Below are 13,380 nucleotides of genomic sequence, written 5' to 3' on the forward strand. Positions count from 1 at the left end.
AAATGTGGAATTTGTAAGTAGTGAATGTAATTATGTAAATCTGAATCAGTTAGATGATTAGGCAATTTCAGGAAAAAAATTGTGTTTATTTTTGTTAAAACGGTTTAAGGTATAAACCGAAACCTTTACGGGAAGGTTATATCGAAATACTTTTCCCAAGAGCAATGGCTTCCATTGATGTGTTATGACGTTTAGCTTCTTCTAGTTGTTGCTGCACTGATTTAGCATCTTGTACAGCTTTAGCAATTCCAGCAGCACCACCACAAAGAGCTCCAAGTGCCGATAATCCCGCAAAAATCGGAATTAACGGTAAAAAACCACCTGTCTTTGGAATGCGAATGATTCTAGGATATTTAGATCGTTTTCCAAGTTTTCGAATTTGATTCAGTGCAATTTTAGCAGCCTCTAATAACTGTAGGGGCTTAGTTTTCTTAAGAACAACTTTCGCAGTTGTTACTAATTTACGAAACGGTAGAACTCCTCCTTTTCTTATTCGTTTTCTCTTATTTATTCTCGTCAATGGAATCGAACCACCTTTTTTACTACGACGTAGTCGTCGTCGTTTGTGCCCCATTCCAAGTTTCTCCTTAGTCTTCATAGCCGAAGCAATTGTGAGAGCTGCAAGGCGTTCACCTATAGACGCGTCTGATGACTTTAGTCTTCGTAAAGATTGATGCGCTAAAACCTTGTCCGCTATTCGACGTTGGGAAATGTCTGGTGAAATTGCGTATATAATATCGTGCAATTCACAATATTCGTCGAGAGGATTTATACTTATATGACCGCTCGCTAATCGTTTGTTTAATCGTGTCCCTGGACCACAAAAGTTATAACCTGGGAGGTGTATTTCAATGGGTAACTTATCTATAATACTATTCAGAACGCCGCGTTTCATGTAACAGGTTTGGTGTGAGTGCTTTCACTATTGCAAACCTACTGACTATATATAAGCAACGTTAACTCTAAATTTATATATCCGTTAACACAACAAAATCGTTTAATAATGAAGAAACATGCGGATAGTACAACATCCATCTGCTCTACCGATAACCAATCGCGACTTCAACATTGCTGCGAAAATAAATCGTCATGGTCCTTTATTACCATCAACAATAAGATACATCATCGCTGGATCTTCAAACTGAGGAAAAACTAATATGATTATAGGACTTTTGGAGCAACCAAACGGTTTACGGTTTGAAAACGTTTGGTTTGAATTGAATTGGTTATTTTCCCTTCAAAAATTCTGATGAAGTAATAGGTCCATCACAGGCGAAACCTAATTCTGTATTCATCTTTGATGATGTTACGATTGACAATCAGAGTAAGATAAGAGAATATTTTAGTATGGGAAGGCATAACTCAATCGATACTTTTTATTTAAATCAAACATATGCTCAGATCCCTAAACATTTAACTAGAGATGATGCTAATTTAATAAAACTGTTTAAACAAGACGAATTAAATCTGAAACACGTTTTTTCCGACCATGTTACTGCAGATATGACTTTTGACCAATTTAAACGTATATGTGGAGAATGTTGGAAAGAAAAATTTAGATTTCTAGCTATTAGCAAGGATTGTGGTATAAATGACGGGAGATATCGCATAGGATTCAATAAATATATATTACTGTAGGTAATATAAATGAAACCACTTGTTAAAGGACAACCATAACAACAGCATGTATGTGAAAGCGAAGAAAGAAGTAATCAAAGTTAGGAAAGCAGTAAAGAGGAAACTGCAAATGTTAAAGGAATCGATGGTAGGACAGAATCTTCTATTGCAACAAGCATATTAACCAATTACAAAATCGCTTCTTCACTTGAAATCTGAGCTGGGTGAAGAGATCAAAAAGGAATTAAAACCAGAGGTTGTTAATTGGTCGAAAGTTGATATTCCAGCATCATCAACTCCAATAAAAATTAGAAAACTTGATCCTTTGAATGCTCCAGCTACCATACTTCAAGGTCCTCCTTGCTTCTTTAGGGAAAAAAGTGTATATGAAGTTGACCCAAGAAGGGATGACAGTGAGTTCGAACAATTAAAAAAAGCATACATAGATTATATCAATAGCTCTCGATTTGGAGAATATTTGGAGGAATTCGATCCTCTACCTCGAGACTATATAGAAGGAATTATTAAAGACTATGAAGGTGATAGATTTAACACTGACGTTGTGAATTCCCGTCTTGACAAAGTTCGATACGAATGGGACACAAATAAAATTTTTATCGGTGATTCTGAAATAGATTTTGATGGATCAGACGTCGTAATCGATGGAAAAATTAAATATACAGGTACTGTGGGATTATACGAGCAATTGTTTAAATTAAGTTCTGAATATCCGATATCAATTAAAGAACGGAGAGACTATGCCGATATATGAAAACGTACGGGAGCAGTATACAATCTAAGGCAGCAAACAACGAAGCCTTATAAAGGTGGAGGCTTATCGTTGTTAAGTTACAACGAAAAACCGATAGAATACAAATATTTTGATGATATTATTATTATTATATTATGAAAAAGTATACCCACTATTAATGTTAATAACTCAATAAATTGTAACAGCAGAAACATTCAGTGTTTTGTTTGAATGTTCAGAGAGATAATTCAATTTGTAAAGTTCGTTAAAGACAAAGCCTTTTTGTGACGTTTATTTAAGCACATGAGAGTATACAAACAATAGTAAGGATAAAAGTTTAAAATATAATATTGAAGCATTATTTACATATACACATATAGCTTATACACTTATTATAATGTATGGTTTTCGTAAATATTATCAATAGATTCTTCTGGAATTGAAGAAACTTCAAAAAGTTTTTGAATAAAATATTCCCCAACCGTTAAATTATCTGTGTGCGGTTGATTAATATTTTGGATTAATTGATCGATTTTGCTGTTCAACCTTGAGACAGAATGTTTAGTTTTTTATATTGTAATGTCTCCAAGGAAGCGTATTAAATGAACATGAACATAGTATGAAGGTCAGAAACAAAAACAAATATCTTAGAATTTTTGAAATTAGGTTTAGCTATTAAACTCTCGGCACCAAGAAAGCGTCCATAATTTTACCAATGACTTATTTTACATCAACTCGTTTATTAACATTCTCCATTGTTTTTCCGAAAACACTATTGTTCATTAATTTGAAGAAGGATTTCCCAAATGTATTTTCAGACAAATTACGTTGTCGGGTATTTAAATCGAATGAAAGGTTTTAGCCAGTGGGACTGTTTAAACTGGATAACTCTGTGAACTTTAAGTAATCGTAGTCCATTATGAAGGGCTTGTTGAAGCGTAAGATAATGAAGAATATATTTTGCCTTATTCATAAGGTTCGGTATCAGTTTTTTTACTTTACCATTCACATTAGCAGGAGAGATAATGTTTTCAACTAAAAAGGGGAGATCAGCATGTAAATCATGGAGGTGTTGGGGATATTCAACATCTACTTCAAGTACGTAACCGTATTCAGAAGAAGCATCTAAAGAGAGAACATTCAATTCATCAATTTCGGCTTGGGTTAGCCAACGGAAGTTGGAAATAGGAAGTGCTTGACTCATACTATGTCCATACCAATTAGTAGCATCCAAATAGATAATGTAGGAGGTAGGCGCGGACGCGTTGTAATCGGGGATGTCAGCGTTGTTAGCGAAGTGCATTCTTTGAACGCATTGACTTATTCATCCACGTACCCATTTTTGGAAAAATTTTAACATATCGATATCAGTTAGAAGTTGTAAACTACGCGAGTGAATTTTAACATACTATCCCACACAAGCCCTGGCGCTGTGTAATACTGAGTAGGATCTAAGTCGTAAGTGGTGAGACATATTTGTCGGAAATTCTCGAAAACATCAGCTAGCAAAAGAACATCTGCTTTCAAGTATATGTCAGAGTATTCTCCGAGAGTTGAACATGAGAAAGTATTCCAAACAGTTTTAGCTCTTTTATAATCGTCATCGGAAACGGGGAGTGAAGTCAATTTATCGAAGAAATCGTCTTTCTACGGAATATTGTTTCATCAAGCTTAACAACATCATCTACGTAGGAATAAGGGAAAACACCTTTCAGTCGCACAAGTTGAAAGTGATTAGGATCGGGAAAGTCTTTCTTCACTTGCAAACATTGATGAGCATCAAGTTCATCCGACAGCTTGTTGAGGGAGGAAGCCATGAAACGAAAAGAATCGAGAAATCTAATCTTCACGCACATTTTGTGTTGAATCAACTGGTTCAGTTTGAACCGTATCAACTCGTAATAATTTGGAAAAGGATATGTATTTTCTTTATTTTGAGCTATTACGGTAAATTTAACATCGTTCACAGCCATTTCCTTTAAAAACAAGTGGCAATCACATCCGGAGAGGTTGTGGAAAAAAACAGGTACAAAGTTTGTTATTTAAATTACATCTGGAGTGAGCAGCTCCTAATCAAACTTCACCGGTCAAATGACAATGATCATGCACCTTGACGTCATCGTCCAGAAAGGGTTCTTCGCAAATATTGTAAAAGGTAGTGTCGGAGAAGAGACGTATTTCTTCATCTGTCAGGGGTATCATGAGAGAAACGATCTTCAAATATCGATGATAAATATCATAAACACCTCAATCGAGAGTTGTAACGAATTGATTGGCGCAATCGGGGCGTCGATATGATCTGAATTTGGAGAGGGAATCATCGAAGGAGCACTTCATCAAATAAGCAAAGGAATGAGGTTGATGTTTGTGGGTGGATGTGGTGGCGGTCTTGTTAGGGTCATGAAAACATGTAAAATGTCGCAATACGGTTTCAAAGTCTGCGTATACAACAAATGGTACTTTGATACGTTTCTGATAATTTTCAAATTTTTTTAAACTGTGATCGGGGACAAACCTACCCATCTTATCCATCTTGAAATGACCGTTGGGAAGGCTGGTGTAGACATGATTGGAGTCTTGTTGCTGATGACGATGTAGGTGGGGTAAAGTGGAGAAGTGTTGGAGGCAACCGTCGCATAAGAATTTGCGATGTCCAGTTTTAGAAAGTTGTTGCGAAAGTAAACGGGACATGTCCTTTATCCAACAGTAGTGATTATTTCCTAGATCATCATCGAGCAAGAGCAGATTGAAGTGTCGCTTGATGGATGAGTAGTAAAGGGGGCTAACGATTTCCCATATCCACTTTCCATCTTTCGAAACGGATTCATGACCGTAGACATTCACAGAGCAATGGTTCTTCGATTCAAATTTCGGTATGTCAGTTAATTTCATAGGATAGGAAGTAGTTCTTTGCCGGTTCGCTTGTGCGGGATACAGAGCTGACGTAATTGCTCATGCGAAGCAGGCCTGATCGTCGTTTCGCACATTCACAACCGCTTTCTAGAGTAAAATTTGTTTCGGTAACGGAATGTAGGAAGACGCTCTCAGCGGATTGTACTTGTTAAAGTTGATTTCAAGGAAAAGAACCCTTTCTAAAATCCATCCTGTAGAAATGAGGAAATGTTAAATGAAAGGAAACGTATACTATAAAGATGACTCTCGTTCTTGAAACTCTGACGCTTTAGCCTCAAGTATCTCAAAGAAGTTTTGTAGAAGATTCGGAAGATCGATCGATCTAGTCACAACTTTGTTATTGGTGTTGAAGGATTTAATTTCAACCAACTCTTTGGTTTCGTGCACGTAACGTCCAAAAACATCGAGATTTATTTTAAGCGTGTCGTGGAGGTGGATCTGATTACGTATAACACGCACGCATTTGTCGAGAACATCGGTGAAGAAGTCGTTATACAATAGAAAGTATTTCGCAGACGTAATACGAAACGAAGCAATCCTGCTAGCGAACGCGGAGGAAAGGAAACCGATTCCCTCCTCAAGAGGTGAACAACAATTTTGTTAATGCTGTAGGGTGAGCAGGTGACCGTTATGCGAAGATTGAGGAATATATATTTTCAAGAGGTGGTAGATGCAGCACATTTCGGATTTTTATTCGGTAGCGAGGAATTAGGATGGTACTGTACTCGTTTACGACACGAAGCTTTTTGATGTCGTTTTAAATTGTCAGATCGCGTAAAGAACGTATCGCAGTCCGGACAACGAATCATATCGGTTAGATGTAACAGAGGTGTCTCGAGAAAGACTGAGGAAGACTGTGTGCGAAGTAGATTTAATAATGTAAGAAAATGTGAAGGCGTGGGAGAAAATGAAGAAGGTAAGGGTTGTGAGGGGGTTGGGGTTGTTTGATGATATTTGAGAGACATGTATAGAGGAAAAGATTAAGTAAAATGGCTGAATTGGGACAGTGTGATGCGGCAGATGCGTCAGTGATTAGCTTGGACGAATCGGAGCTGTCAGCGGTGCTGGAGGATTTCTTCCACAACGATGATTTGGTAATGAAGGCAGTCGGCGGAGGGAAATCATGTGTAGGAGATGTAGTTACGGAAAAGATAGCAGTACCTGTGGCTAGTACATCGCGGACGCCGGCAGAGGGCGGTAAATCCGTAAGTATGAAGCCTAAGAAGCGGACATACAACAGAAGAGTGTCGGGAGGTCCGTTGGATTATTTAAAGCTTGTGGACCAGGTGTGGGAAGTGAAATAAAGGACCATGACATGAAGGACGCTTCAGTTTTGGAACAAATAAAGCGGAAAGAGAAAGAGTCAGAGGATCTGAAGAAAAGTCGTGAAAGCAGCTGTAGAATGGTGGTGGAAGGTAGAAAGCGAGTGGAAGAGGTGGAGCAGAAGTTAAATGAATTGCAAACACAATTGTTGAACATATTTAATTAATATTGTAAATATAGTAATATAAAATAAAAGATTGTATTAAAAGATGATTTTATTTAATAATTTTCTCTTGAAGGAATGACGATGTGTAATTCAGTTATATGTTACACTGGTCTGCAAAAAAAATTTTCTTCCCTCGTTGTTTTCATGTATGATAACATCATATTTGGTGCTCTAAACACGGAATTTAACATGCAAATAAATATAGCACATAGTTTTTAAACATAATACCCTTTTAATTATAAAACGATATTATCAAAGTAACAATAATTACAAAAAAGTGCAAAAAGTCTACGGTCAAAGTTTTACAGCGAAAAATGCTAATTTTATAGTCACAAGTGATGGAAATATCAGTATATTTATCTCATTATAGTAGTATACTTCAAGTTATTTTGTTGTTTTTTTTCTTTTCATCGTTTCCATCGAAGTTTCTCGGCGAATCGACCAACAAAAATCAGCAAGCATTGCCTCTGACCATTTTCCGTTGTAGCGTCTTTCAATATGCATAATTTCCTGATGAAACCCTTCACCATGTTCATCTGATACGTCACCGAGATTTTCCGGAAAGAAATCTAAATGCGAGCCCAAAAAATGAAATTTAAGTGACATATTGCATCCTAAAGCTTTATAAGCAGAAAGCCCTCCAATGATTTGTCGGTAGTTGTCAGCTTTTGTACTATCAAGAAAATTATGACATACGTTTACGATAGCCACCCAAGCTTTTTTTTCAGCTTTGTTCAACTTCGAATTGAAAACTGCATCCGTCATAAGCTCTCGTATTTGCGGACCTACAAAAATCCCTTCTTTCAATTTCGCGTCACTGATTCGAGGAAATTTTGTTTTGAGATATTGAAAGCCTGCACCATTCTTATTCATAGCTTTCACAAAATTTTTAGTCCAACTTTATATGAAGGGGTGGCAGAAAAATTTTGTCACTTGTCACTAGAGGTTCTTGAGATACATTTTTAAGTCCAGGTGTCAAATTTTTTCTTTGTGGCCAAGTTTTCACTTTGTAATGTTTGTCTCTCGCGCGACTGTCCCACTCACATAAAAAACAGCAAAACTTGGTGTATCCTCCTTGCAATCCAGTAACTATAGCGACAACTTTTAAGTCAGCACAAATATTCCATAGGTATTGAGAATATTTTATTTTTTCAAGTAATACCTCCAGATTTGCATAATCTTCTTTCATGTTTGTTGCATGGGCTGATGGATATTTATTTCCGTTGTGAAGTAAAACGGCTTTCAAACGAGTCTTCGACGAATCAATAAAAAGTCTCCATTCATTAGAATTTTCTGGAAAACTCAGTTCTTCAAGAAGCCCTGCAACATCATTGCAATATACTAAATTATTTTCATTGGAAAAGTAACTCAAAATCTTCTTGTCTTGTGCGAAAATATGAGACTCTCGTACTTTTATCCAAAAAATTCCACTGTTTTAATCTTGATCCGAGTAACTGATTTTGATAGCCCCAAGTCTCTAAGGAGATCATTTAAATCAGGTTGTTTAAGAAAATAAGGTTCTTTTGATGGGCTTGAAGATCCAGATAAAGTGTCTAATGATGAAGATGTACAGGTAGAAATGAAACTTGATTGAGGTTGTAGTCTAGAAGTATTTTCCAACTTCTTGCTATTTTTTGTAGGTACTGGAGCTAAACTGCCTTTACCACAAGGAAGTGGTCTCTTTGCAGACGCGATGATCGGATATACAATCTTATTTTTATTTTTTTTTTGAGAATCCTCGTGTTGATATCATGCAGAAATAACAGTCATTTTCATGATTTTGAGGTTCACTCCAAAGCATTGGCATCGTAAACGGCATAGATTTGTGACTTCCTTTAAGCCAACCTCTCAACGTTCTTGAACAACTGTTACAGCAAATTTTTGGTAACCAACTTTTACCCCTCTCATCCATAAAAAATCCAAAATAAAGCTGATAAGCTTTTTTAACAAGTTCTGTTATCGCATTTCGCTGAGTTTTTAGAGTAAACTCACCACAAATGTAGCAACAGTCTGTACAATTCTTATAAGTGCGCGGCATTTTATAAACTAAAATTAACTGGAATTAATTTAAAAAAAATAATAAATTTCTATTTTATATTACCTCTGTTCATGAAAAAATTAATAAACTACATATAAAATACTTCAAAATGTATATATTTAATATAAATTTTGTAAAAAACTTCCTAAGTATTTGATATAGAACGTAAACAATTGAAAGACAAGTATCAACTAATTGTTGTAAAGTCGCAGAGAATACTACGCATGCGCACATGTACTACAATAGAAATCACTTTCAGCACTTTCCTTCTTTCTTTTACGACTAGCAAAAACTTATTTCGTATGTATATGCATTGTTTATCATGTTAATGCATAAAAAGAATTAAAAAAAGCCTAAATTTATGATATTTTGGAAAAAAATTCATAACGAAAAATCCAGACGTGATAAAAAAAATTGGCCATCGGGAACAGATTCAGCTCATCAAAATCATTAAAGTTACGACATAATTTTTTAAAGGCGGATTTTGTTGCAGACCAGTTATTAAAGAAATATTTTTGTTTTCAATATTATTGTTCAATACTTTCAAGTTCACTGTATTGGAGGTGTACGAAAAATAAGAAAAAGGTGTAGTTGTTATAAACTTTACTATAAAAGTTATATATATCGTTATAAAAATTACTATAAATAATAAACATTACATTTATTTAACTAACTTATTTTATGAAGTACTATAGAAATGTTTAATATTTAAAATTCCGTATGTGACGTATGTACGGTGCCGCCCCTTCCGCATTTACATTACGGATGTAATCTTCTATCTGCTGACAATAATTAACTGGTCTTTTTTTGCTCCAAACGGTCCATGTTGTCACCATTGCATCTGAAGTTTTCCAAGCATACTTTTGGAAAATGGTGAAGGGTGCCGTGGTAGTTTGTAACGTTGTATCTTTGAAAATGATGTAGTAATACATGTTGACATTTTCAAGAGAAGTATTCTGCTGAAGGAATAGAAGATGTGGGAATTTATATGATTTGGAGGAGTGGGGTATGAGTAGGGTGAAAATAATTGTAGGAGGAGGAAGATGAGAGTGGGGGAAGCGACGATCTGCAGAGTTCTTGATATGGAAGGAAAAATGTATTGTGTAATCAGTAATGGTGTAGGCAGCATGGGATTCGTTTGTAAAACATCGTGGTTCGAGAACCGTTCATTAAGATTATTTAATGGTATAGAAGTCAGTGCGCTACCTATATTGTATCGCACAGACTTCGGAGCGGACGTATGTGAGGAGGAGTGGATACAGTCATGGCGATCTGGTTTAAATATTGAGAATAATTACCGACAGTTTTTGCCAGTCAACGGTGACAGATGCGATAATAGCGAAAGACGTATAAAGAAGGGTTATGTGCAGCATAAATATACGATGGAAAATAATTGTTCATTGGAACATATTCTGAGACGTAGTGTGTGTGACAACATTAACGAATACACGTGTACCGAAGGGAAGGTGTTGTTAAACTTACATGAAAATACAACGTTGGTGTTGTGTAGCAGTTGCTACGAAGAAGACGGTGTAGGGGAGGAGGTTTGTAAATGTGAAGTTATAGTGTTCGTGTTCGTATTACATGTTCACGGTAGACATCATCACCATTGTTACGAATGCGGAAGACCACTGACAAGAGAAGATAAGTCTGATGCAAGTATACTCCAACCAGGCTTCTCGGGGGACTCATCGACAAACGTAAAATTACAGTTAGGTTGTGTAAGAAACGGTACGTATCGATGTGGTGGTAGGACATCTTCTCCAAACGATGGGGCAAAAAGGAAGTTGTTCGATGTAGAGTGAGTGAGGCAGAAGATAGTGGAAAGAGGGGAAATTGTACTGTTTAGTAAACTGGTTAAAGCTGATAATGTAGTAAATGTGTATTTCATAAATATATTATAAATAATTAATAGTTGATAATATGTTATTAATTTACCCCACACGTAAATTGGAAGGCAGTTTACAGAAAATTCATGCGCGCACGCGCCGCAGCTTCGTTGAGTGAACAACCAAACTTGCGAACATTCGTGACAGATTTCTGACCACAACATTAGCGCATGGGGATTAGCATGGTAGAGTAATCGACGCATGCGTAGTACGCGAAAACGCAGGTGTTAACCGTGCAATTGACGTCACGTCTGCAAATCGCATTCTGATGGTGGTTGAGAGGCGAAACACTTGTTTAGTAGGAGGGTGCGTAGTAAGAGGGGAGTAGTTGGTAAGCGGAGAGCGTTGCCTCATTCTGTTTAGAACGTTGTGCGAAGTGGACGGTAAGATTTAAAAAAAAAATGGTTGGGAAAAATTTAAAGAAGCCGGCAGTGCCGAAGTCCCGTTTCGGGAAGTTTAGGGCGGGTGCTGTAAGTAGAATGAAATATTTACTAAAATTATTTTGTATTGTGTAATATTTTAAAACAATCATATTCTGTTTGAAGTATGAAATAGTTGGAGTCGTTACCTCTATGGCGGCGTTATCCGTTGCCACAACCACCACGACGATAGCAGCGGGAAAAAACAAGCTGGGGATCCGGCGGAATAGTGTGGCGACGACGTGTCCGACGTGGAGCAGTTCGGGGACATGTGCCACAGATGTGACGATGCCTCTGTGGTGTATATCACCTGTATCACCTCTGCCCGACACCCCCATGACACTTTCGCAGGAGATGGAACGTTTAGAAGGCGTCATGGTAAGTGCTCATCATGTGCGGGAAAAGATGCAGGCACTGACGTCAGCTTGGGAAGGGAAGCGAGATGCTCGCGGTAACGTGGGTACAGAGCTCGTCCAAGTGTAGTAGTGTAATTTTAGTAAGTATGTAGGTATTGTAATTAGTTTATAATAATAACTAGGGTGTAGTAATTAAGAAATGGTAATTAAAAAAAAAAAAGTAAACGGAGTAGGTAAAGGGGTGTTCGAAGAGGCAATACAGCAACAAGTACGGAGATAATATTAGTTGTAAACGATGAAATATGATGATACCTGATTTTTTACGATTGTATCTTTCCTAGGAGACGCTGCGTATAGGCAAGCGAGGGATGCAAAATGGGGTTGAAAATGGGGTGAGAAGAAAATCCGCTGAAAAACATCATAGGGAAATGGGTTAAAAGGGAGGGAGGGCGCCAGAGGTGGGTGGATAAGGGTCAGGGGCGTTAAGTCCGAACGGGGTAGTTGTGAGAATTCAGCTACTGTGATAGTGCCAACTTGTAGACCGATTTGTCGGTATTAACAGTGGCAGAGGGGTCCCTTTTTTTAAAATCATTTCTTATAACTAATTAATTGTACAAGTTAAGGGTAGAAACGTAATTCCTTAATAACAGCGGCTCACCACTTTCGCTGGATGGAAAACGTTCTTCACTGAAAGGCAAACTTTTTTTATTGAAACATTTTCCCGCTATCGTCCACCCTTCATACACTTTCTGGGGCTAAAAGTATGGGGGTAAACCATGTAAAAAAAATATTCTCATACTTTTTTACGTGGAATCATTTTAGTTACCCTTAAACATACATTTTACAAGAGGAACACTTCCTTTTCTTCACTGCTTCTATTTTTTAAGTGAGTTTGAAAGTGTTAACATTTTGTCAACTTTATTTTTTTTTATTTTTTTCTTTTAGATTCCAATAATTTAGGTTGGGTAGCATCTTTTAAGAACATAACTTACTACAAGAATATATCTCCTTATGCTTCAAAAAAATTTATAAATGGTCCGTTTTACACTATTATCCCCATCATTTATTACGTTGNTATCTAACTTTCCTTGTACTACTCACTCATCTAACTCATTAATTACACTAATTTAGGTTGGGTAGCATCTTTTAAGAACATAACTTACTACAAGAATATATCTCCTTATGCTTCAAAAAAATTTATAAATCGTCCGTTTTACACTTTTACCCCCATCATTTATTACGTTGTGGGATTTTATAAATATGTTTCTTCTGTTCTTATACTACATCTCATTACCTAACTTTTCATATACTACTCACTCATCTAACTCATTAATTACACTAACTTATAATTTTTTGAAACATATCGACTTCCACCAAATTTACTATCATCATAACTTTTCTTCTGTGACACCTCTCCGTTAAAATCATAAACGGGTAGTACATTGTAAATAACAAATTTTATCTTCTATACGCTTCTTCCATTATTCAACTTTTTCACCAATAAACAATTATTACAGTTCCAACATTACATAAAAACTTATACCACCACTCCTACCTTCTTAATCCCCCATTATACTACACTCCTTCCACATCCCCACTATTCCCCCCTCCACCTTTCTTCCTTTATAAAGCATTGAAATTTTTGTAGAGCATCACTTCATGAGAAGGGTCTTGCGGTTTACAATGGATCTTTCTCGTGTATCATTTCACCATTCCGACAAACAACCAATGCAACTGTACTCATCACCCGGTTGCAATGCAACATTTGTCGACGTCTTCGTGAAAGCTGTAACGTTGCAATAGGGTTCTGTTTTCAAGAATGTCTTGATAACACACCTCTACTTTTTTGTCACAGCTGCAGAATGTATCACGACGATGTTGTGAACTCCTGCTGTCGACTTTGTCGTA

The sequence above is a fragment of the Agrilus planipennis genome, unplaced genomic scaffold (assembly GCF_000699045.2).
Source record: "Agrilus planipennis isolate EAB-ADULT unplaced genomic scaffold, Apla_2.0 scaffold398, whole genome shotgun sequence".
In the NCBI taxonomy this organism is placed as follows: domain Eukaryota; kingdom Metazoa; phylum Arthropoda; class Insecta; order Coleoptera; family Buprestidae; genus Agrilus; species Agrilus planipennis.